The sequence below is a fragment of the Rhinichthys klamathensis genome, unplaced genomic scaffold, assembly GCF_029890125.1.
Source record: "Rhinichthys klamathensis goyatoka isolate OS25496 unplaced genomic scaffold, OSU_Roscu_1.1 h1tg000406l_1, whole genome shotgun sequence".
Taxonomy (NCBI): domain Eukaryota; kingdom Metazoa; phylum Chordata; class Actinopteri; order Cypriniformes; family Leuciscidae; genus Rhinichthys; species Rhinichthys klamathensis.
In genome coordinates this window covers 886,421-909,297 of record NW_026606907.1, presented here as the reverse complement: position 1 = coordinate 909,297, position 22,877 = coordinate 886,421, and the positions used below count along the sequence as shown (strand labels likewise).

At 38.4% G+C, this 22,877-nt stretch overlaps 1 long non-coding RNA gene across 1 annotated transcript; it reads right to left on the bottom strand.

Moving 5' to 3' along the window:
- Positions 1-18,111: 18,111 nt before the first annotated feature.
- On the bottom strand, positions 18,112-22,185 carry LOC130070444 (uncharacterized). Its single transcript, XR_008803882.1, has 3 exons — positions 22,099-22,185; positions 18,325-18,425; positions 18,112-18,231 (listed from the first exon to the last, which is right to left on the bottom strand). It is a non-coding gene; the product is annotated as an uncharacterized LOC130070444 (long non-coding RNA).
- Between the last annotated feature and the right edge of the window lie 692 nt (positions 22,186-22,877).

The window sequence follows — 22,877 nt, the reverse complement described above, 5'->3', positions numbered from 1 at the left end:
ACTGAAGATAGTTTTCAGTTTCATCAGCAGAAGTCAGCTTCAAGACTCTCACAGGAGTTCGTAGGCCGTTACAAAGATCACAGAATCACTAAATGAGCAAGCACTGTTACTGCTTTCAGATATCAAATACAGAGAATAGAAAATACATAAAACAAACATTTCAGTAATCATACTGGTAACTTCTAGCCTATAACTAAGTAAAATCTCACATGCCTAGATAAGTCATTCCACACATGTGATATTTAGAAAGAAAACCTTGATTATTATAATCACTCATTACATATACATTGAAGCAGCAGTTTATTCCAAAATCCAAACCCTTCACCCCCAAAATAAACATCATGTTTGCTGTCATGCTTTCTGGGTACTTGTCAATAATCTGATGGATTCAGTACCATGGACAGTGATATTTCTGCAGGACTGTAAACATCAATCAATGCACACGAATTATGTTATTGTGAGAGTTTAATGTTAATTGAAGATGCTATACAACAGGAAAATATAAAATACTGTTAGGCCATTCTTTTTATTCAGCACCTGGAGAAAACTGTTACACTGTAAAGTCTTTATTACACTTAAAAACAGAAAAACCGAGGTGGATAAAACAGCAAGACGTGGGCTGTAGTGTGTTCTGTAGGGTCCAGACAAGACCATCCAACTTGCTTTGGAACAGTCGGCCCATCCTTTCAAAACCTATTGAAATAAATCATATGTCATTATTAAAACCAACACCAACACTGTTCTTGTTCATTTTGATTTCAAATAAATAAATAAACATAAATATAAACAGATATAAAATGAAGCGATTAACTATGTTCAGGAGATTACACATGATTTTCCACTCTCTACAGTCTGGATTGTTACCAGATTACAGTTCATGTTGCCTACATGTTCATTCTTTATTATTTCCTAAACACCTTTTTAAACACCATCATTATAATTCAGTTTTTATTGTTGCTAAAGGACATTCTATTGCATTAGAACACATAATGTAATATAAACAACAATATAAACAATATAAACTTTTTAGATGGTCCCTATCTTGGTTACCACACTACAATGAATATTCAACAAAGTGTGTATGCATTAAAAATATACACTCACCGGCCACTTTATTAGGTACACCTGTCCAACTGCTCGTTAACACTTAATTTCTAAGCAGCCAATCACATGGCGGCAACTCAGTGCATTTAGGCAAGGGCGTAGGTTTAGGGGGGGACGCTAGGTACTAGTCCCAATCAATATTTTGAGGTGACAAATTTGTCCCCACCAATATTTAGCAAGCTCCTTTGAACTGCTATTTTGATCTTTGCGCTGATATTTGGATCGATTGACAGCGGCCAGGGTGACTACAGTACAAGATACGCCGTAATTTGATTGGCGGCGGGGTATCTGACAGGCAGGCTACACGCGCGGACCGGGACTACTTTTTGTGCTTGCACTCACTGGCAGCGAGCGGGTGGTGTGTGTGTGTGTGTGTGTGTGTGTGTGTGTGTGTGTGTGTGTGTGTGTGTGTGTGTGTGCGCGTGTGACGACGCCGACGGTAAGTTACCAGGGCTGTCTCTCTGCCTGCCATATACAAAGGCCAGAGTAAAACATTTTAATATTCCGTTTTTTTGCCCCTTTTTGTACTTTGTAGATCAGCTATGTCACCCAAGAAGAAGAAAGGGGACATACGAAGCTTTTTCATAAAGCAGAGTGTAAGTAGGCAAAAATAACTAGCCACACAAATAACTAGCAGTAACGTTAGTAGTGACTGACCAGGCTTTCAAATGCAGATTCTACTGTGGAAAATAGTATTAACTGGTGATCCTGGTTACCCAGGATATTGTTACAGTTAAACCTAGCTTCTGCTATCGTTCAAGGTTAGGAGCATTAATTAGGGGTGTGCAGCACGGATAGACTCATAGAAGTCGCACTATCATGATAGAATGAGATTAATGTTAATTAGCCTACCTTAACTTAGAATCTTGCAGTCATAAACAGTGGATCATCTGAGACATTTTTCGTTTCTACATTGTTTATGTAATGTATTTGTAGTGTAGCCTACTTGCTAGACACATGTGCTGGAAAAACATGTTGGCAATGTTAAAAAGGCAAAAGTTAACACTGTTGGTTATTCAAATATAATGAATCATTATTTGATTGATAATATCCAAATAACAATATCTGGTAGGAGGGTTAAACTTGCTAGCCATAGGATAGACAACAGATTTAATTAACCATTTTGTATGCAGGAAAGACAGCATCAAACCACAACAGATTTACATTTAGGCCTATTCATTTAGCAGACACTTTTTATCCAAAGCGACTTACAATTGAGAACAATAGAAGCAGTAAACCTAGGATAACAATATGCAAGTTTTATGACCCTTCCCAGTTTAATCTAATGCACTTTTTTTCTTTTTTCTTTTAAGAATAGAATATATCAATAGAATTTGATATAGAATAGAAGGGTCAGGATACAATATAATGAGATGAAGTAGATTCACTTCTGTATTGTAACATTCTGTATTGCCAGCAGTCTGAAATGACGAAGGAAATCGCCATTAAAGCACTGTTACTTATCTTACAACAAAATAATTCCCTGGGGAGGGGGGGGGATGTCCCCACCAAAGCTGAGACCAAACCTACGCCCATGCATTTAGGCATGTAGACATGGTCAAGACAATCTCCTGCAGTTCAAACCGAGCATCAGTATGGGGAAGAAAGGTGATTTGAGTGACTTTGAACGTGGCATGATTGTTGGTGCCAGAAGGGCTGGTCTGAGTATTTCAGAAACTGCTAATCTACTGGGATTTTCACGCACAACCATCTCTAGGGTTTACAGAGAATGGTCCGAAAAAGAAAAAACATCCAGTGAGCGGCAGTTCTGTGGGCGGAAATGCCTTGTTGATGCCAGAGGTCAGAGGAGAATGGCCAGACTGGTTCGAGCTGATAGAAGGGCAACAGTGACTGAAATAACCACTCGTTACAACCGAGGTATGCAGCAAAGCATTTGTGAAGCCACAACACGCACAATCTTGAGGCGGATGGGCTACAACAGCAGAAGACCGGGTACCACTCATCTCCACTACAAATAGGAAAAAGAGGCTACAATTTGCAAGAGCTCACCAAAATTGAACAGTTGAAGACTGGAAAAATGTTGCCTGGTCTGATGAGTCTCGATTTCTGTTGAGACATTCAGATGTTAGAGTCAGAATTTGGCGTAAACAGAATGAGAACATGGAACCATCATGCCTTGTTACCACTGTGCAGGCTGGTGGTGGTGGTGTAATGGTGTGGGGGATGTTTTCCTGGCACACTTTAGGCCCCTTAGTGCCAATTGGGCATCATTTAAATGCCACGGCCTACCTGAGCATTGTTTCTGACCATGTCCATCCCTTTATGGCCACCATGTACCCATCCTCTGATGGCTACTTCCACCATGTCACAAAGCTCTAATCATTTCAAATTGGTTTCTTGAACATGACAATGAGTTCACTGTACTAAAATGGCCTCCACAGTCACCAGATCTCAACCCAATAGAGCATCTTTGGGATGTGGTGGAACGGGAGATTCGCATCATGGATGTGCAGCCGACAAATCTGCGGCAACTGTGTGATGCCATCATGTCAATATGGACCAAACTCCCTGAGGAATGCTTCCAGCACCTTGTTGAATCTATGCCACGAAGAATTGAGGCAGTTCTGAAGGCAAAAGGGGGTCCAACCCGTTACTAGCATGGGGTACCTAATAAAGTGGCCGGTGAGTGTACTTGCCCATTTGATCGATTGTAGAAAATGTTGTAGTTCACAATCTTTGTTGTCAATATTGTGTAGCTGCTTCGAATCTGAAAAAATTTTGCTTCATTGACTATTTAATTGAAAAAGTTCTTTAACGCGAATGTGCGAATATAAAACCAAGGCCGTTTCTCAATATGCGTTCTTGTCTATGGCCCTGTCCCAAATGGAACCCTAAGCACTCGCGGTCTTCCTCTGAGTCCGCACTTTCGCGACGTAACGCCACTTTGAATGTCGGGAAGAAGTCTGCTGTGGAGTCCGCATCAGCGCGGGCTCGGCAAAAGTGCGCATCAAGGGCGCAAATCGACCGCAGAAGGGGCGCTCGCGAGCACCCTTCTGGGATCTAAAAATGACAAATGGGACACACTGCGGTCTCACGGACTTAACGGACACGCGCACGTGGCAGCCATTGTAAGTCCACAAGACCGAAAGTGCACATGAAGTGTGCCATTTGGGACAGGGCCTGTACTTGTGTTCTTGTGGACTTGTGAAACGTCATCAGTCACTGCCCAAGTACTGTTCCAATTCAAAGTTCACATCTAGCCAAGTCCAGTTCAAATCCCCGGATGTGTTCTTGATCCGCACCGTTTACCGAGGATGCATCGAGAGGTGACTTGTGCGGACTTGAGACAGCCGGGTATCCCAGAATGCATCTCGCACCAACCAGCAAGCGTCAATAGCAGAGGAGAAAACCCGCGTAATATCAAAATACTACTGTTATTGTGTCATAAAATGTCATTTTAAGAGTGTTTCAGGTGAGAATGTGGTTGTTTAAAGCTCAAATCTGTGGTTTATTTATAAAGATAGCGCCTATTTGAAAAATGTATCTGATGTTTTCGGAGTTGTGACATCCAGGCGTTCACCGCGGGTGTTCAACGCTCATCAACCCCGACTGGAACAGCTTTTCCTCGGCTAGTGCTGACGTTTGCCGCTGGCTCTGATGTCTCAAGTTTAGTGGATAAACTTGACGTATAATTTGTCTTGTGTATAAGTCGATCTTTGGTCTCATTAAACTATTGTTTGTTCCAGGCAAAAAATCGTTTTGGCTGAGGGCAAAGTGAAGTTTCATAACTTTATATATTTAGGGTATTTAACTTTAACTTTGTAGCCTATTAGAGAGCTTACTTATGTTTGATTTGTTTGCCTTATTTATAATTGTAGATAGTATTGATCATTAAAACTGACATTTAACAAAAAGAGACAGGGTTGTGTAATTTTATTTTATATACTTTAAAATATATATATATATTTTTATATTTATTTTAACATTCTCTTCACTATATGTACAATAAAATAAAATGACACAACCCTTTCTCTGCTTGTTAAATGTCAATAAAAATTAATAATGTTTCATATTTTTAAAATGAAAACAAAAAGACCATGTTCATGTTGTTATAAATATATGCATTGAAGATAATGTATGCATTGCCTGAACCACATGGCCATTAGGCTACTATGTTTAAGATTTTTAAATGAAAAGAGGCAGAGTGGTGTTTTATAACATATTTCGTTTTATTGTTGACGAAAAGAGGCAGAGTTGTAGCATATTTTGTTTTATTGTTGCCTAAAATATACATAAAGAGATAACCGGAGTAGCCAGAGCGTGCTGAGTGCCTCATCACCCTGTCGGTGGTTTATTTTGAGTCTTTTTAAGTCTTCCATCAGCCTGAAGGGGTTTGTTTTGAGAGAACAACCGGTTAGATGTATTATCCCTTATATATTTATATATATATCATAATATAAATAAAACAAATTACATAGTATGTATATCATGAATTATATATCATAATAGAAATAAAGAAATTACTTAAAATAAAAATAATCAAGTCTTTAGAAAGGCCTTTCTTTTTAAAAGCCTCACAAATGGATTTGTTGACCAGGACTCTGTCACTGCTCTGTTCCTTTGAGTTTATCAGCGTCAGGAAAATGCTGCTCGTTTCCTCAGAAATCTCGTCTACTAGACCAGTAAATACAGTCACCTTGTAGGTCAACATCTTGCCTGAATGAAAGATGTAAAATCTCTGGATCCTCAGTTTATTCTTAAGCACCTTTATATGAAGTTCACTTCCGGCACTACTCCCCCCTCCTGTGACATTATAATGTGGGTTTGGTCTTTCAATCAAAAATGACATGTTCATTCTTGCATATGTGATAAATATATCACGTTTCTAAACTTCTAGAAGAGACAGGAATAAATGTAGATATTCCGTGGTAGACAATCCCCTTTATCTGATAAGCTTTTACAATGTAATATAAAAGTGAAGAGTAATTTAAGAGTGTGTGTATTTATATATATAATTTAATTAGGATATAATACGTTCAAAATGCCCTCCCCAATGTAAATGACAAAGAATGACTTTTTCAGTTTTTTATTTATTGATAAATAAGATGGGACTTATCAAAAGTAAAGTAATTAGCACTCTTTGTATAGCTAAATATAATCTGAAGCTCAGCAAGTATTAAATATTACCAACGAGTGAAACATTAATGACAAGCCAATGATTTTTTGGTTAATTTTTAATTGTATTTATTGATTGAAACATGCAGATAAATATATATAATTAGGCTTATATTTTTCATTATGATTCAAATTCCAATTAACACTTTGTTCCTTAATTAATACATCTATAAGCTTGGTTTGATTCATTTTTTTTAAAAATCCTCTCTCATTCAAAGTTGCTTTTCTGTCTTGATGCTTCTGATTGCAAGAGCAAGAAGGTGAGGTTAATATTAGTTCTGGTAGAATTGAAAGAGAATTGAACTAATATATGTTATTTATTAGTAACGTGGGGGAATAATATGTTATTTTGGTTCTGAATTTATTTATTACTGTCTTGTCCTGATATATTTGTAGTTTATAAGTAAAATAAGCAGTCCTAACAACACCATTCAGCCGTGACTTATTCACGATACAGCACAGCCTCGAGTACCTTATTGCTTACATCTATTTATTTATTTATTTATTCTTATTTTTTTACTGGATTTTCATGATTGTTGCAAGTATAAATGACACACGGGTGTACGTTTGTACAAAAAAAAAAAACAATAAGTAAAACTGACTTAATTTTACTTTGGCAAGTTTTTGCACAAATAAATTTCACATATGGAATTAAGTAAACTCTACTTGTTATGTGAAGTAACAAAGGAAATTAGTAATTTAAACTTAGATATTAAAAGGTTGAGTAATATCTATTTAGTTGAAGTTTCCTTTGTTATACATTTCACTCAAACATTATAACATTTAATTTATCCACACTTTTAAAATGCATGTTTTACTTAGAAACATCTAAGTAATTATTACAATATATATTCTACATATAAAGGGGTACACGTCATGTGAACGCAGAGACCTCGATACTTGGTACACAATACACAATGACACAGTGGTGTAGTCTAGTTTTTTGTAGTGAGTATACCCCTTGTATAAACTTTTATTTTGGTGAGTTGTAAATTAAAGACATTTGAGCTTCTGTGTGTTTTAATAAACTATTATTAGCCTATTATTATTATTAGGCCTACTTGAAGTATACTCTACTGTACAATAGTAATAGGCTATATTTCTGTTATATTTTCTTCAAGTTATACAAAACTTTGATTTTGACAGGTTGTCATGAATGCTTTAAGTGTGTGAGTGTGTATATGATACGAATGAATGACGATCGTTTTATCAAATGAAATGGTAAAATTCTTGTGAAGTGACTCTCATAAAAGCTCTGCAATGAAGTTCAGCCCACGCGTGTCCCGCGCGCTTCAGTGTGTAGTAGAGCACACATTGAGCACTCATTCACAGAAACACGCAGAACATGCAGTCTTTTTGAGCTTTAATATAGACACTAGTAGCCTACATATCGAGATTTGATTCATTGTACATCCCTACTTTTGATTTATTCATTCAAAAATGGCCAAATTGCGTGACGTTCTGCTTTACAGTAGGCTAAGTTACATTTGTGAGTGGATTCCGCGATTCGATCCGTGTCGCTGCGCAAACAGACGTCACGGCGGGGTGAATTTATGAATGAAAGTTCTTTCACAAAACGATGTTGTTACGAATCCTCACGCTTTTTAAAGTGGGTAAAAGGAGATCTTTGACATTTCCTAGTGGGTATACGGAAATCCTTGACATTTTCTAGTGGGTATACGGCGTATACCTGCGTATCACGTAGACTACACCACTGCAATGACAGTAACATTTGATGGACAGTTTTTGAATATGAATGCCATTCATGGAAAATGAACTCCAAAGGTCATAAAATGGCAAGTTACTAACCCTAACAACAAAAGCAATGATAAAACAGTGTAAATACAGCTGGAAAACAGTGAAGAATCAACCTCATTAATTATTCAAGGCCCAGTGCATGATGGGAACACCAATATCAGAAAAGTTGAGTAATTTTACAATGTTGATATTTACGCTTTCATTTCTACATGCTTAAATTGAGTACTAATATAGAATTTACTTAGTTTTTTTAATTCTTGCCTGAACTGGATATATTTCTGGAGGTGGCGTTGCTCGGCGGCTGACACGCACACGGGAGCTCTGACTGTTTTGGTTAATGTTTGTTAGTACGTTGTTTTATTTGTTAGTACGTTGTTTTATTTTCTTTTGTTTTGTCTGTTAAAATTGCAGACCTTCTATGTTAATTTGGGTTTTTTGATTTGATTGGATTGCTTCGAATATAAACGCCGGCAATTGGATGTAAACAATCGACAGCAGCATGGCTTACTTGGAACTCTTCCTGGTGATCACTCTACTCTCTCTACTCCTGGCAAACGCTGAGCCATTTAGGATAACTTATGGCAGACATCAACTATTTCAGCTGGGCTTAGCAACGCAGCTGCAGTGGACACCTCCAACAGACTTTCCTTTGGAATGCCTACGTCCAACTGAACAGCGATTTGACAGGACAAAGAGAAAGCGTGGTTCGAGAGGAGGAATTAAACCCCGCGTTCGTGCAAGAGGATTTAAACCCCCACTTCCAACTATAGTCCTCTCTAATGTGAGATCGCTAAGGAACAAATTGGATGAACTCCATGCCTCTACGCAATACCGGTTTGAATATAGAGATAGTTGTCAATTATGTTTCAGTGAAACTTGGTTAAACAATACAGTGAATGATGACAGTCTTTCCCTACCTGGCTTTGGTACACCGTTGAGACTTGATAGAGAAAAACAAGCCACGGGGAAATCGATTGGTGGAGGACTATGTATGTATATCAACAACAAGTGGTGTAGACACCATATCATTAGACACACCATCAATTCCCCAAACTTAGAAATCTTATCAGTTTCCCTAAGACCTACTTATTTACCACGAGAGTTTGGGCAACTATTTGTATGTCTAGTGTATAGTCCCCCTGACGCAAACTACAAAGAGGCTGCAGATGCGATATATCACCATATACAAGACCTAGAGACAGCGTCCCCAGATACTCCCAAACTTATTCTGGGTGATTTTAACGGCTGCTCTTTGTCATCTGTATTACCTCAATACCAGCAATATGTGAAGTGTGCCACGCGTGGATAAAAAAACAATTGATCTATGCTATGGAAACATAAAAAATGCCTATAAAGCAGTTAACAAAGCAGCGATAGGCGGATCTGATCATAACATGGTTTTTCTGTTGCCCTCTTATCGACAAAAATTGAAAAGGGAAAAACCTAAAATGACATCGGTGCGTGTGTGGGATGATGACAGTGTGACAGCTCTTCAGGGATGTTTTGACTGCACAGAGTGGAGTGTTTTTGATTGTGCAGATCTCGACGAGCATGCGGATGTTGTCACGTCATATATTAATTTTTGTGTAGACAATGTGACCGCGACAAAACGCGTGAAACAATTTGCTAATTCAAAACCATGGATTACAACAGAAATAAAAAAAACTGTTAGTGGAAAAAGAAAGAGCATTTAAAGGAAATGATCGACGTGGAGGGAAGCTGATTCAGAAGGAAATACAGAAGAAAATTAAACAGGGAAAAAGACAATATAAAGATAAAATTGAAAGACATCTTCAGGAAAAACATTCGCGTATGGCATGGAGGGGCATAAAAACTATTATAGGTCAAAATCAACACACTAATAGTATGGTACATACAGTTGAGCAAGCAAATGCCATGAATGAACACTTTGCGAGATGGGAGAATGATGTGCCAGCTAATCCAATCAGCTTTGAAGGAAGAGCAAGTGCCTCAATCAGGGTAAGCTGTGAGGAAGTGGGGTGGATCTTCTCCCATGTAAAGACTCGGAAAGCTGCCGGCCCGGACAGGCTGGAAGGCACCATCCTTAAGAGCTGCAAAGAACAACTGAGCCCGGTGTTCAGAGGGTTGTATCAGAAATCAATCGACACACACAAAGTCCCAAAGATATGGAAAACTGCAGAAATTGTACCATTTCCTAAGAAACACAAACCAGATGGACTGAATGATTTTAGACCAGTAGCACTCACTTCAGTGGCTATGAAATGTTTTGAGCGGATTATTTTAACTCATCTTAAAAAACAAACCAAAAAACACATGGATACATTACAGTTTGCCTATAAAGAGAAAAGAGGTGTGGAAGATGCAGTAACAACCCTCCTGAATGGAATTTATAGACATCTTGAAACTCCTGCCTCTTATGTTCGCATCCTATTTGCAGACTTTTCCTCAGCTTTTAACACTGTTCAGCCACACATGTTATTAGAGAAGCTGACACTTATGGGTGTAAACCTTAATCTGGTAAAGTGGATTCAAGACTTTTTAACAGGCAGACTACAATTTGTGAGAGCGGGTCACAGCCAGTCAAAAATCATTATGACAAACACAGGAGTGCCACAAGGATGTGTTTTATCACCGTTGTTATTTATTCTGTATACAAATGATTGTGTCAGCCAGCATTCCAAATGTTCATTGATTAAGTTTGCAGATGATACTGCCTTGGTTGGGCTTTTAACAGATAATGAACAGGACTACACAACTGAGTTTGACCACTTTTATGAATGGTGTAGTGAAAACTCACTAATTTTAAACATTTCAAAAACAAAAAAAATGGTCATTGACTTTAGAAAAAAAAAACCTCCATTGCAACCGGTTACTATTAATGAGACAGTTATTGAGATTGTGGAGGAGTATAAGTACTTGGGTACTATTATTGATCATAAACTCACTTGGTCAGCCAACACATTAGCAAGATACTCAAAAGCACAGCAACGGCTCTTTTTTTAAAGAAAATTACGCAGCTTTAATGCAGAGACTAGCACCCTTACATTGTTTTATTTGAGGGTATGACCAGCATACCCTCAATTTGGCACTGAGGATACTGGAGGATCCCTTGCACCCACTTCGCACAGAATTTTCCCTCCTCCCCTCTGGATGTAGATTTAGAATGCCCCGAACAAAAACTAAACGACATATTACATCATTTGTGCCGAGGAGCATTCAATTATTAAATGAATCATCTATGGGCACGTAGATTTATTTTAAATGTGCATTATTGAATATATATCTATTTATTGATTCCTTTAAGCCGTTGAACATTTTAGATGCGTATTATTTAATATATATCTATCTATTGATTCCTTAAGTTGTCGAATTGATAATTTTATGTCACTATTTTGCTGTGTTATTGTTGTTATTTTATCTTCTTTTTTTTATTTTATTTTTTTATTTCTTTTTATTCTATGTTTGTTGTGGTTATGTTTATTGTGGTTCCTATGAGTGTAAAACAAATTCCCCTCGGGGCAATAAAGGTTTCATTCATTCATTCATTCAACTAACTTTTTCATGTAAACTACATTGTTTTTTTCTGTAGTATTTACTTCACAAAATAATTTTTTATCAGTGTACAAAACTGAAAACTTTTCAGTTGTATTTCTGAAAATACCTATATTGACTTACAAGAGAAACACAAAGGTGTTAGGCAACAATGCAATGCCATTTATTGTGCAATGGAAAGGCATTAACTGTCATAACTGTCATTTTTAGGCGTCCTTTCCCATGAAAATGTAACATATAGAGGCATGTAGATGAGGACACCAGATAACCCCACACACTAAATATTTTCCAACCTTTCATTTAGTTTTCACAAGAAATCTCTAAAGAATTTGCCCGTTTTTTCTTCTTAAGAACTACTCTCTAAATGTTCTTCAACTGGTGCCATAGAACTTTTTTTTTTAGATTTTATCAAAGCACCTTGAGTATAACCTGTACACTTAAAGAAATTGAGCCTTTTTAAAAGAATTTTAAAAGAAAATAATTGAACAATGCGTAATCAAGTATTCAATTAAAATGTGTAATGATTATTCAATTCAATTAAATTTGATGGCATTTTATTATTAATTAAAATGTAGGCCTATGCCATTATTCAAGTGTATATCAGTGCAGAAATAAATGGCAAGATGTTTGCATTTGTACTCTTCTCTAAAATTACACATACAATGATCTCTTACAAGAACAAAAACAAACAAACAATTCTAATCTAAAGTAGGCTAATACAATTTACACGATGTCGGAAATCGTGTTGGTTTTGCATATTGATCAGTGTGATGACGGATAATAGCCTAATTGTTTCTCAAGGGGCCGTGGGGTATTTTCAGCAATTACAGGAGTTAGTCGATGATTTTATTGTTTACAAGTTTACAAGACTAGATCAATTCAAAATTCACTGTTTAAATCCTTTTTGACCACTGCCGAGCCCCGTAGGTTAACTTTTGCACTTCGCTGTAATTTGCATTTTAAAGAATTAAAGAATTACTGAAATGCTGGGAAGTATTTACAACAACAATATTTCATGTGGCTCCACCTCAGCGAGTGGGAGCTGTTAAGAACAAGATGAAGTAGCAAGAGAAAAAAAGCAATAGGCTATACAATTTGAAATATCGTATTATATAGCCTACAGCAAGCATTAAACACGCAAGCAGCTTTATGTTTACCTCGTGAAAATAAGAGGCTGCATTGACTAATTAACAATCCACAATTTTTTATTGACATCCATCATTGTGAGAGATAAAATGCATGAAACAAAACCATTCAATTTACTATAGCACGCCCATTTTCCTATTTTTTAAACAGGACAGGAGATAATTAAATAATAAATATGATATATTATTATTATTATATTACATATTGTTTTTATTTAAACACATGCTAGTTTATTTACAGCAGACAATCGATGCTGGAAATCACAATTCACAATTTCGCCTCTCCGAAATTACCCTATAATTACAAGATTCCAACTTGTAAAAATCATTCATGTCCTCATCCACATCCTTTCTGGGCAGTTTTCAAGGATTTCGCACAAATAATCAGATCGCTTTTTTAAGATGGCCATTGACAATCCCCACTGCGCAAAGTTACCTCCACATGACGTAGTTTCAACGGTGTGCTTGTCCGTCCTATGTCGGTATCAGGAGGGTGCAGACTGTGACGCCAATCAACGTATTTTTCGACGTCTATCGAACTTCCTGTATGGACTTCCACAGGACTTCTGTTTAAGGGCTAAATGTTGTCCAGATATGGTCGTTGTGGACGTCTCATTTTGGTCCCCTATGGGTGCAGACTGTAACGCCAGACGACGTCTTTTTTTGTCGTCTAATGATCGTCCTTATTAACGACCTCTGTGTGAGGGCTAATTGTACTCTAAATGTGGTCATTGTGGACGTCCCATGTTGATACTTTAAAGGTGCAGACTGTGACGCCAAATGACGTCTTATTTAGTCGTCCAACAAACGTCCTGTATTAACGTCCGTAGAATTTCTGTATAAGGGCTAATTATACTCCAAATGTGGTCATTTTGGACGTCACATTTTGATACTTTAAAAGGTGCAGACTGTGACGCCAAACAATGTTTTATTTAGTCGTCCAACAAACGTCCTGTATTAACGTCCAGAGGACCTCAGGAGGTGCAGACAGTGCTTTTATACTGCACTGTTCATAACATTTGTCTCATTTTAACTGTTCCAGTTCATTTTTCTGTAGCTTCATTTGATTGCTTTCCTTTCCACCACATAACTGGAAACACATTCCAATGTAGCATAATCCATCCATTTCCAGTTCAAACCTGCCTCTGAGCCAAATGCTACAGGAAAATTAACTGGTACAGAAAACAGGCCCTCCACCCTCTGGAAAGGGATAGGCATACAGTTGTGCACAGAGCTTTAAGAAATCAATTCAATCCCCACTCATTTTTTTTTTTTTTTTTTTTTGTAAATCACTGTATGATCTGTACAATTTCAGTTAAACACAACTATCACACATCAAGTGCTAAACAAGACGCAAATGTTGAGTGACTGAGTAAATGACTGCTGTGTGTGTGTGTGTGTCATTATATATATATATATACATTAGTGCTGGGCCACGATAAAAAATTTTAATCGCGATTAATCGCATGATTTTCTTGCGATTAATCGCATTGTTACGCGCAAATTTGAATAATGAATTCTAAAGTAGTGTATTGCGCACTTTTGATTTAAATGTACTGCTACAAAAGTGCAATAACATGTGGTTTGCAAAAACTTTAAACAAATAAGGTGCTTTTATACCAGCAGTATTCCCTTTACACAGTATCAATAAAATATTTCTTGTAAATCTCAACTTAAACATTAATGTAATCAAATCAAATATTTAAACAAAGCTATTTGCCACTGCCAGGGCATTACCTTTTATCTAGCTTGTTAAAAGAGTCCAGTTTTCTCTTTCTTTTTTTTTTCTGAACAGGTATCTTGTATCAGGGAGCAGCAGAAACAGTCTATGTCAAAGGGTCATGGTCACTACTACAGATATAAGTCGACCAACGTTACTTCTCTGCTTAGGTTTGGTCATGGCATGCCATGGTTTCCCACGTAAGATTACATTAAACAGAGGTAAAGCCCAATTTATACTTCTGCATCGAACTCACGCCGTAGCTGTGTAGCGCGCGTACCCTGACGTGCATCTCTCCAAAAATGTAACGTCAATTCTACGCGTACCGCAAGCGCTGTGATTGCTAGAACCGCTCCCCGGGTTTCACACTCTCCCTCTGCATGTGTAATTGCGCGTCAACGCGGACAACGACGCAGATATATAAATGAAAACCAACGCGTAGTCTATAGCGTAGAGGCTCCGGCGGTCCGACGCAGAAGTATAAATCAGCCTAGAGTGAGGTGAAGTGGTCGAGCACAGGTGCAGCGACAAGCGGGTGCGTTCCTGTGAAACTGTTGCGGTCATGCTCGCCTCACGCACGCGCCCGCGCTCTCCGAAGTTGAATTGTCTAACTTTTTGTACACGACGCGCAGCACAAATCATTGGAAGAGAGACTGATCCTCGGCTCGCTGTTTGTGAGTTTCCAGAATCTAAATAGTTATCAGGACATCAACAGGAGGGAATTCACATGGCAGAGCATCCCCGCTAAACTAAACGCAGGCCTATCAGGTAAAGTTATGTATAATTTTAATTTAAGTTAAAAAGGCTACAGCTGCGTAGCGCACAGAAGCCGTTGCCATGGTTACTATCCATAGGGCGCCTGCCATTCACTTGCGGAGCGCCGTCTCCCTTTCTGTTCACCTGAGAGAACCTGCCAAAGCCTCTCCACTGCTTGTTTGGGTGGGTTATTTGCTGGCTGACCAACATCCCACCCCTCCTGTGATCATGGTTTGACTGTAGGCCTATGTGTATTCAGAGCCAGTGAGCAACGGACTTTCAAAATAATAATAAAAAAAAACTGCGTTAATGCGCGATAAAAAAATTGTCGGCATTATTTAATAAATGCGTTAACGCGATAATAACGCGTTAACTTGCCCAGCATTAGTGCTGGGCAAACCATGATCACAGGAGGGGTGGGATGTTGGTCAGCCAGCAAATAACCCACCCAAACAAGCAGTGGAGAGGCTTTGGCAGGTTCTCTCAGGTGAACAGAAAGGGAGACGGCGCTCCGCGAGTGAATGACAGGCGCTCTATGGATAGTAACCATGGCAACGGCTTCTGTGCGCTACGCAGCTGTAGCCTTTTTAACTTAAATTAAAATTATACATAACTTTACCTGATAGGCCTGCGTTTAGTTTAGCGGGGATGCTCTGCCATGTGAATTCCCTCCTGTTGATGTCCTGATAACTATTTAGATTCTGGAAACTCACAAACAGCGAGCCGAGGATCAGTCTCTCTTCCAATGATTTGTGCTGCGCGTCGTGTACAAAAAAGTTAGACAATTCAACTTCGGAGAGCGCGGGCGCGTGCGTGAGGCGAGTATGACCGCAACAGTTTCACAGGAACGCACCCGCTTGTCGCTGCACCTGTGCTCGACCACTTCACCTCACTCTAGGCTGATTTATAATTCTGCGTCGGACCGCCGGAGCCTCTACGCTATAGACTACGCGTTGGTTTTCATTTATATATCTGCGTCGTTGTCCGCGTTGACGCGCAATTACACATGAGGGAGAGTGTGAAACCCGGGGAGCGGTTCTAGCAATCACAGCGCTTGTGGTACGCGTAGAATTGACGTTACATTTTTGGAGAGATGCACGTCAGGGTACGCGCGCTACACAGCTACGGCGTGAGTTCGATGCAGAAGTATAAATTGGGCTTTACCTCTGTTTAATGTAATCTTACGTGGGAAACCATGGCATGCCATGACCAAACCTAAGCTGCTATCAGAGAAGTAACGTTGGTTGACTTAAATCTGTAGTAGTGATCATGACCCTTTGACTACATAGACTGTTTCTGCTGCTAAAAGACACCTGTTGATACCTGTCACAAAAAAAAAAACAAGAAAACTGGACTCGTTTTAACAAGCTAGATAAAAGGTAATGCCCTGGCAGTGGCAAATAGCTTAGTTTAAATATTTGATTTGATTACATTAATGTTTAAGTTGAGATTTACAAGAAATATTTTATTGATACTGTGTAAAGGGAATACTGCTGGTATAAAAGCACCTTATTTGTTTAAAGTTTTTGCAAACCACATGTTATTGCACTTTTGTAGCAGTACATTTAAATCAAAAGTGCGCAATACACTACTAGAATTCATTATTCAATTTTCGCGCGTAACAATGCGATTAATCGCGATTAATCGCAAGAAAATCATGCGATTAATCGCGATTAAATTTTTTAATCGTTGCCCAGCACTAATATATATATATATATATGTGTGTGTGTATATATATGAAGACAAGAGTTCAGATGCAAAAGCCTCTAAGTGCCATTTGAAATTTTCTTCTAGAATGATAATTTTGATCAAGCTTGCATATTTAAGTTCAGTAATTTCACTTAAATGACAAGGTAATCTTCATTGCCATTTAAGTGAAATTACTGAACTTAAATATACAAGCTTGATAAAAAATTATCATTCTACAAGAAAATTTCAAATGGCTCTTGTCTTCATATATATATATATTAGGAGTGCAACGATACACGTATTCGTATTGAACCGTTCGGTACGAGGCTTTCGGTTCGGTTTTCGGTACGCATTTTTGAACCGAACGGTTCGTTGGACCATTTTTCCTGCCGACCAAAATTTCGTTATTTCAAATGAAGGCGCGTCACGCGTGGCAAGCGCGCTCATAATGTGCGTGACCACAACATTGCCCAACATCAAATGGCAAATGTAATGTAAGCGGAACGAAACCACTCGTTATTGTGTGGTTGAAGGACCGTTTATCAGTTTGGACAAATACAGCGCGAGCCGATCTTAATCATCAGCACTGTTACTACACAGCCAAATCCAGTAAAGAAAGCATTTGAATTCGCCACTGAAGTAATAACATCGCTGCAAGATCTAGTGAGAAACATTCGCATTTCTCCGTTATTAACGGATCAAACAGCGCTGACGTGGAAACCAGGAAGAAACATTGTGCCATGAATGAACTATCCAGTGTCCACAGATCAGCAACATTCACCATGGGTTTACTGTAGTAACACTACTAACTGTAACCATGGAAGTTTGGCAGGAATAGTAGGCTATAATGCTTTCAAGTAACATCACGTCGGTTTTATTTTGACATTATGAATACAATTGCTGCCCTCAAATGTTAATCTGAACTAAAATAAACCTTTGTTTATAACTACTACAATATTACATTTAATTTTGTCCAAGGAGCTGTTTTGTTTTATAAGCTCCTAAGAAAAGTCAAGTATAGCTCCATCATTGCTCAAAGTTAAAAAATATCATACTTTATGATGTTAGTTTTAATAAAAATATAATTAAAAAGATTAAATCAAGGAAATTTCTCTGGCATTTCTTTCTTTTTGCTGTATCGGAAACGTACCGAATCGTACCGAACCGAACCGTGACACAAGTGTATCGTATCGAACCGAACCGTGAATTTTGTGAACCGTTACACCCCTAATATATATATATATATATATATATGCGCGTGTGTACATGATCAGTGACTATGTGGAGTAGTGAACTTTCCACTTCTTTGTGGTGCGTGTTTAAGGTGTTCTGAGGTGAAAGTTCTAATGGAGTCCTCCGTAGCAGTTTGGTCGAACTTCATAACTCCATCTGCACAAGTACAAAAACACACATAATTACTATCATACAAAGGCACTCTGCAGTCATACATCAAGTCCCTTATTCTTTTTTATCTGGCCTTACCTTGTAGTGCTCTGTATATTTTTGTGTTTCCGAAAGGCCTCTTGCCGTTTTGCCCCCTCCCCTTCATATTAAAAGATGCCATTACGGCATTAGAGAAGAGTCTAAAGGAAAATAATTTACATTTAGAAATCAATAGAAGAAAGTATGTTCTGTGGCCACAAACACATACACAAATAATATTGTGTATACACACAGTCATGTCAGTCAGGGGGGTTTACGCCATGGAGGTATTAATATAACTGGAGACAGTGAGTGTCACGGTTGATGAATTTACTGACTGTTCCTTGCGCTGTGTTTATGTGTGTGTATGTGCACGTGTGTAGGCCTGGTCGCTGATTATCCTCCCGGAGAATCAGCGACAGGTGATACTCATTTCCAGTGCCTATTTATACTCACCTCATGCGTCTTGTGTTTGTCAGATCGTTGTTTGTGGATGTGTCTAGCCTGTTCCAGTTCCTTGGGTCCCAGTCTGTTTCTTCGTTGGATGTTCGCCTCGTTTCATCGTCATCGTGTCTCGTCTTCACGGAGGATTCGCTACACACTGACCGTGCCCCTCTGAGTTGCTCACGCAAGCCTGCGTTGCCAACGCTTCTGTTCCTGCACTGTTTCTATTGTTTCTGTGAGTTCGTGAGATCGACTACATCAGACTGAGACTTTGTTCCGGTTATCTTCCTTCACGTTTCTGAGGCTGGCTTATATTATTGTTCAATAAAGACCAGTTTTACTTGCACTTGTGTCCTCTGTTCACTATCCGTAACAGAGAGAAGCTCCTCCCCCTCCCATCCATTTCTATGCATTTAGCAAACTCAGCCTAAACGGGCTGAAATTGGCCGCCACCATGATGGATATTTGTGGGCTTAATTCCGGGGTCAAAAGTAATTTCCTATCATCTGTCTTGGTAGCCAATAAGGTGCTCCATCAATGCATGCATGGCCGATGAAACTGATTGTGATTCAGACATTGAAAAAAACAAAGCACCTGGACATCACACAAAATCCATACTGTATGTACTAACGTACCGGTCAAGGGCTTTGTGGACACAGTCCTTAGTGGTCTTTCCACCAACTTTTGATATTTAAGGTTGACTGGCCCTCCCCAAAATAAACTAACAATGAGTGAGTGCATTGTATTGTATACAGCTATCTTTTACTTCCATACTTATACAACTACCAAAGCATCCTAGGCCTCCGCATCATGGAGAGTGGAGACATTCCTCTTCACGGTCAAAGTCCTCCATAGTCTCCATCTTTTCGATGTTTACTGGTGAACTGGCAGGTTGGCTTTGCTTTAAGCAAGTTCTTATGTCAGCGAGTATGTCTAGGACTTTTTTCTGGTACACTGAAATCAATAAACACAAATGAAGATCACAATCAGTCATCTCCAAAGTTATGGGAACAACAAGGCAAATTTCTTTATTTTTGTTGTACATTGAAGACATTTGGGTTTAAGATAAAAATACGAATGTGAGACTAAAGATCAGAATGCCAGCTTTCAATTCCTGGTATTTACAGTACATCTTGATCTGTTAAACAACTTATATCACCCCTTGTATGGGAACATGTGACTGACAGGTGGTTCTCGTTGCCCACATGTTTACTTTTAGGTTGATTGTTAGAACATTAAATTGTGCTGCATGACTAGTGTTTATTTTAGCCTTGAGTTTTACCTATACAGTTTGCATTTTTATGACCAACATTGTTTTGTAATGTTAGCGGGTCACTGGCATAAAACAGTTGCAAGCAAGGGTTTGCAAACATTCTGTTATGTTATTGTTATTTTATCAAATTTTAGTTTTCTTTATGACAAAGGCAGTGGCAGACCACAAAAAACATGGCATTAGTCAGTTTAAAGTATTGCCATACAGAGAACCAAGCCATAGTTGCCTTGGAATGTGGGATTTTTAAAGTGCAATCACGGCCAGATCATTGGGCAACCAACGACGGCCAAAATAAAACCCCAGCAAATGTACAAAACATGTAGCGGAATGATGTTAGCTGCTACTTGTTAATCTTTGGCAGTGCTGGGAGTAACGCGTTACAAAAGTAATGCATTACAGTAACATATTACTTTTTGCTGTAACGCAGTAGTTTAAGGCATTACTAATCAATTTTCAGTAATATTTTACTCGGTACATGTTCAGTAAGGCTTGCGTTACAACAGACTTTTAGTTTTAATTGTAAAACAAACAAAAAAACAGCAAGACCGCGAGACATTAACCAATGAAAAATGCAAGTAGGCTAAATTACCTGTTCGTGGTCAGTCAATAGCCGCGTGTGGTGTCCAAGTCTGTAAATAAAGACTAAATGGCAGCGTCTGATATATTTGTATAGCGATTTATTTTTTACAAGAGTGCCGTGAGGCATGATTTCGGCCTCTGTGCTCGCGCTGGCCAGTGGAAAAGCGGCTAATGGTATATGAAGATGACATGAAGAAGAGAGTATACATTCGCGAGATGGACGTGCATTAGGCTATTCGTTCTGTGTTTTCTTTCTAAACAGTTAGGCTATGTTTATGTGGTATTTTTCATGTTTTCATCACGCAATCATGTTTTTGATGCAGTGGTGACGCGTTCATGTAAGGGCGGCGGCGCTGCCGATAAGCACCTAAAAGCTCTCACAAAGAACCGGCAAAAGCAATGATTATGAATGTCAAATATAGCAAGGAGACATTTTAAATGTTTATTAATAAAGATGAAGTTGACGATGCTGACTCGTGATCTTCGCAGTAGGCTAGTGAATGCGCCAGAGAGAAATGCACATTCCATACAGATAAGCAGGGAGCAGTCCGTTTTCTTTCGTTTTGAATTGTACTGTTTACAAGTAGACATTTCAATATAGATATATTTCTCAGGTCCGTGAAGTAGGCTACCTTATACGCTGAGTTTCGGTAACGGAGAACTGTCACGTCCACTCTGTAACATTGTTTTTTCCTCATAAATGCGAACACAAAAAAAAAAAAGAAGAATATTTTATGTTCTGTGGAGAGCCAACCCTTCTTCATCCGATTTGCGCAGTGTAATTCACAGAATGTCTCCTAAAAGTTAAAGATTTTTTTGTCACGCATGACTGTCTATTTCCCTAATATTAAATATAAAACGCATGTGTAGACTGATATTTTTCTAATGTCTGGACTCCTTTCAGGGAGGAGCCTATGGATAAACAGACGTTTCAATATTTTGGTATTAAATGCATTTTCTGAGAATTTAGATTTCAAGTTTTGACTGCAAATGTCACGTCCAAAACGCTGGAATTCCCCAATTTTAAATAATTTATCCTCAACTAGTTTTGTGGTGTAGGTCTACGTATTTCATAATGTTAACTTCAAATAAAACTAATTGTAATTTAAAGATGTGGTGGCATTGGATCTGCGATTTCGGTTTCATATTGCGTATCGTTACAGCCCTAGTCATTTTAGAATGTTCTACTTCTTTTGGTGAAAGTAACTCAAAAGTAATACAGGAGTAATGTAACGCATTACAATTCTGAGACAGTAATATTGTAAGGTAATGAATTACTTTTAAATAACAGTAACAAGTAATATATAATGTATTACAGTTTGGAAGTAACTTGCACAACACTGATCTTTGGTGCCGTGCAAAAGTTGTTTTCAAAATTAGACTAACTATGGCCAATGTTTAGCTAACGCTAGCTAGTGGAGATTCACTCCCTCCCCCACAACAGGTTTAAGTAGGCTAGTTTAAGACAATAACGCTAAAACAGCTAAAATTAGTAAAGCATAATTTAACATAAACTTCACTAAGTTGACCGGACCTACCTTGAAAACAAGGATTTTTCAGATTTAGGCCTATCTCTTGCTTGAAGTTGCTGTCGTTCACTTTTCCTGTGGTGTTTCCTGTGGAACTACCATACTGCAGGCAGGACTTCCTGTTTCATGTATATGTAACGGGTACCGTGGCGTCGGCACCCGTGAGGAACAGATTATTCTCCTGTAACACAGGAGAGAAACGAGGAGACAGTGTTCAAGTTCAAGCTCTCTGGAGTAATGAAAAACTCACGACTCGCACAGCTTAACACCCATCGCTCGACTCTGCCCCTAACGGTCAGGAGTAGCATTGCACACTTCTCTCTTTTTCTTTTAAAATGAATCACATTAGAATAAAACCCTTCTGAATGTTTCTTTTTCCAAAATAACACAATAACATATTAAAAATGAAACCAATAATTTTGACTATACTTAATGTACAATTACAATACTTGTGTGATCGTCACACACTTCCCAGCAAAAAGAAATGGGTCCCACCATTTTCTTCTCTACTTATTTAACTCAAAGCCTCTTTTAACAAGCAACTGGAACTGGCAATATATATGGTGTTGCTGGTACCGTATAAGGCATGTATGTAAATAGGGGGTAAAGGGTAGAATAAAGGTTAAGTGGACATGTTGGGGTTGAATAAGGCATAAATGGGTGCAGGTAAACAGGTGATTGTAAGTGTGTGTTTGTCACTTTAACTGTAGCCTGTGTTGTCTGTGTAGGCTGACCAAGGTTCTCATATGTGAAAATCTGTTTAGGTAGTCGCTCCCGACTTGACCTTC